Source organism: Anolis carolinensis, chromosome 2 (genome assembly GCF_035594765.1).
Source record: "Anolis carolinensis isolate JA03-04 chromosome 2, rAnoCar3.1.pri, whole genome shotgun sequence".
NCBI lineage: Eukaryota > Metazoa > Chordata > Lepidosauria > Squamata > Dactyloidae > Anolis > Anolis carolinensis.
In genome coordinates this window covers 28,659,715-28,664,137 of record NC_085842.1, presented here as the reverse complement: position 1 = coordinate 28,664,137, position 4,423 = coordinate 28,659,715, and the positions used below count along the sequence as shown (strand labels likewise).

Below are 4,423 nucleotides of genomic sequence, written 5' to 3'. Positions count from 1 at the left end.
TGCTTCTACTGTCTGTGGCCCTGAGAAAACAGGATTTGCCAGACTTTGATGATGGGAATACTTTGTTGGGAGGTGTTAGCTGGCCCTGATTGTTTCCTGTGTAGAGTTCCCCTGTTTATTTACTGTCCTGGTTTTAGAGATTATATTGTTCTGCATTATTCTATCCCAGTAATTATTTCATATTAAAGAAGAATCTCACTTATCCAACATTCGCTTATACAATGTTCTGGATTATCCAACGCAGTCTGCCTTTTCATAATCAATGTTTTTGTAGTCAGTGTTTTAAATTCATTGTGATATTTTAGTGGTAAATTTGTAAATACAGTACAGTAGAGTCTCACTTATCCAACATAAACGGGCCGGCAGAACGTTGGATAAGCGAATATGTTGGATAATGAGGAATTAAGGATAACCCTATTAAACATCAAATTAAGTTATGATTTTACAAATTAAGCACCAAAACATCATGTTAGACAACAAATTTGTCAGAAAAAGTAGTTCAGTACACAGTAATGCTATATAGTAATTACTGTATTTATGAATTTAGCACCAAAATATCACGATATATTGAAAGCATTGACTACAAAAATGCGTTGGATAATCCAGAACGTTGGATAAGCGAGTGTTGGATAAGTGAGACTCTACTGTAAATACTACATAGCATTACTGCGCATGGAACTACTTTTTCTGTCAAATTTGTTGTATAATATGATGTTTTGGCACTTAATTTGTATAACGATTACCTAATTTGATGTTTAATTGGCTTTTCCTGAATCCCTTCTTATTATCCAACATATTCACTTATCCTGCCGGCCTGTTTACGTTGGATAAGTGAGACTCTACTGTATATTGATAATCTTAAATTATCTGCTTAGAACTGGATTATCTGAGGCCCCTTCTTCACAGCTGTATAAAATGCACACTGAAGTGGATTATATGGTAGTGTGGAGTCAAGATAATCCAGTGCAAAGCAGATAATATAAGATTATAAATGGGTTATATAGCTGTGTGGAAGGGCCTTGAGTCTACACTGCCATATAATCCAGTGCAAATTAGATAATCTGTGGAAGAAGCCTAAGTGAGGCCTAAATCTGCCTGTCCCCTAACTGAAAGCTGGCTGTCCCTTGGTTGCTAGGCAACCAAGTGGGCAGAGATTAGCCCTCTAAACTGGCAGCAATTGGATAAAAAAAATTATTGCTCTCCCTCTAATTAGGACTTTATTTTTCTTTTCTTTTTGTTGTATCAACCTTGAGGCGTGGATGATGGGTTGTGTTGTCAAATTTTGAGGTTGGGGGGCCTGTACTTTTGTTGTTTTGTGAATTGCCGTGATGCCATCACTCTTTTATATATATAGATTAGAAAAACAACAACTTAAATGTATATACTCTCGTGTAGGTTTTAGCGTGTGTATTGTGGTATGCTAGTATATAGAGTATTTTCTTTACAGTCCCAACCGGGTACTAACTTATTGTGAAACATATAAAGCAAAACACACATAAACCTCCAACTGAAAACAGTCCACAATTATGGTATATATACAATTATACAACCTTATTGAGTAACATATAAAGTAAAGCATACATCAAACTCAACGGAAAACAGTCCACAGCTGTTGTGTGTATGTAGAACAAAACTATGCAACAACAAGTAATCCCGGGTACACTGCCTCGTTTCGGGAAGTCCTTCTTCAGGTTGTTGTTATTTATGTAAGGTCTTAAATAGTCTTTTGATGTATGGTATTTTTCTTCTTACTGAGATTCTCAGAATCTTCTGCGGTATGTTGTGGATTTATTGCTGTCTCTTTAATCTTAATTACTTGCTTGGTCCTGCTTCAGTTCAAGGCTTTTCAATGTAGTCAATTTCTAAACATAAACATAGGTACATACTAATAGTAACTATGATGGTTATACCAAAATAGATATGTATAAACACCCCATATGTTTTCCAATTCTTAATCTAGTACATAAAAGAGTTTACAAAAATACAATTGACTTACACGTCGTTACTCTTGCAGGGCTCTGTGTTTTTTTCTCAAGTTGCAAGTGCCCTATGGCTTGCATGGTGAACTGAAATACTCAATTCACTAAAGATAACAGGTGAAATCAATCCTATCATTCAGTCCTTTGGGGAATACAGAGTTTAATTTAAAGGTCCAGAAAGACTCCCTTTGTAGAAGAAGTCTTTTATTGTCTCCAATGGGTTTTACCTTCTCTATCACAAAGAACTTAAAACTCTCATCAGAATGAGCTTTTTCTTGAAAATGTGTGTATAGAGTAGAGTCTGTGCATCCATTCCTGATTCTGGATTTGTGTTCTTGTATCCTTGTTCTCAATGCCCTAGAGGTCATCCCTACATATAACAATTTACATGGACATATAATCAAATATATGACATTTTCAGATGCACATGTAGTAAAGTGTCTTAATGTGATGTGAAGATGGAGTATGGGGTATATATCATCTTGAATTCTTAGGGATTGCTTACAACAGTTACAATGGCCACATGGATAATGTCCTTTTTTGTTTAGGCTTACTGTAGTAGTGGGAGTAATGAGATCTGCATGTACTAGAAAGTTTCTGAAATTTCTAGATCTTTTGTGGGCTACCATAGGTGGTTTTTCACAGCCGTGGATCTCGTGTATTAGATGCCAATGTCTATTGACGATATTCTTAATTTTGGATGATAGTGGTGTGAGTGTAAGTGGCCAGATGATACGATCCTTACTAGGCTTAGTTTGTTCTTGTAGTAGGACACTTCTATTGACCCTTTGAGCTCTTTTGACTGCTGAGTCTACAATTCTTTCAGGGTATCCCCTCATCTTCAGTGCCTGTTTGAAGGGGTCTATGATAGATTCGAAGTCTTCCTGTAGGCTGGTGTTGCGTTTTAATCTTAATAGTTGATTGTATGGTAAGTTAGATTTCAAAGAGTGATGGTGGAAACTGTTAAAGTGTAATAAGGAGTTTCTATCAGTAGGTTTGGTGTAGTTTTTGACGTAAAGTCTATTTGATTTCCTGAATACACACACATCTAAAAAATTGATCTTATTACGGTCACATGTATCTGTAAATTTAATGTGGTCATGTATGGTATTAATCCATGTTCTAAAATGTGATGCTGCAGTATCAGACCGGAAAATTGAGAAGATGTCATCAATGTATCGTCCATAATAGATCATGTTGGGGAGATCTAGATTGTATGTGCTGTTGTAAATGAATTTTGTCTCAAGGTAGGCAACAAATAGGTTGGCAATAGCAGGAGCCAGAGAACTCCCCATGGCAACTCCACATACTTGTAAATAAAATTGTGTACCAAATTTAAAATAATTGTTTTCTAGAACAATGTCTAATAGATCCATCAGAAAATGTGTTGGGGGTGACAATGATGCTCTAGTGTCCAATACATCCTTAATAACCTGCCTAGCTTCCTCTAAAGGAATGCTGGTATATAATGCTGTGATGTCTAAAGTCATGAGTATAGCACCTTCAGGTATATGGAGGGATTCCACTGTGTTGATGAAATGTCTTGTATCTTTAATATATGATTTGGTCTGGGTAACAAAAGGTTGTAAAAAATGATCTACGTATTTGGCTATGGGTTCTAGAATGGATCCTATTCCAGATACAATGGGTCTTCCAGGAGGAGGATGGATGCCCTTATGTATTTTGGGAAGCATGTAAAAGAGTGGTGTCCTGGGAAATTGTTTTATGAGAAATTCGTGGGTTTGTATGGAGATGTAGCCTAATGCCAGTCCTTCCGAGCATACTGTTCTGATTATAGATCTGATCTTGTCCACAGGATCTTTGTTCAATGTTCGATAAAAGTGTTCATTCGTGAGCTGCCTCTCAGCTTCTTTAATGTAATCTGTGGTGTTAAGTAGTACTATTGCACCTCCTTTATCGGCTGGTTTCCACGTGTATTCAGGCATATTAGCTAATCTCTTAATGATCTCTAATTCTGTGTTGGAAATGTTGTGATGAATTCTGTTTTTAGATTTAGAGAGAATGTCAATGTCCCTAGTAACTGCTTTCTCAAAAGCTTTAATCATAAAGTTATCAATGTTAGGGCAAAAATGACTCTTGACTCTAAAGGGGTTGTGAGGTTCGGTTTCTGTTTTATTTCCAAAAAACTGTTTTAGTCTGATGGTACGAAATAAATGAAATAGTTCAATTCTAGTTTTGAAATGATCAAATTTGGGAGTAGGGACAAAGCTTAGTCCCTTGTTAATGACAGCGGCCTCCTGTGGTGAGAGATTGACTACTAGGGACGTGTCTTTTTTCTGTAAGCCCTTTGAAAATGGGGTATTGGCTGTTGACTCCTAATCCTGCTGGATCTACGAGGCAGTGATGAGTCCGTAGATGTTTTGGAACTGTCTGATGATCTTGTAATCTCTTCTTCTGTGTTAAATGATAATTCTGTGGAGTCA

General features: G+C 36.6%; 1 long non-coding RNA gene across 1 annotated transcript; it reads right to left on the bottom strand.

Annotated features, from left to right (window-relative positions):
* Nucleotides 1-1,392: 1,392 nt before the first annotated feature.
* LOC134295952 (uncharacterized) lies at nucleotides 1,393-3,171 on the bottom strand. Its single transcript, XR_010002472.1, has 2 exons — nucleotides 1,997-3,171; nucleotides 1,393-1,862 (listed from the first exon to the last, which is right to left on the bottom strand). It is a non-coding gene; the product is annotated as an uncharacterized LOC134295952 (long non-coding RNA).
* Nucleotides 3,172-4,423: the final 1,252 nt, after the last annotated feature.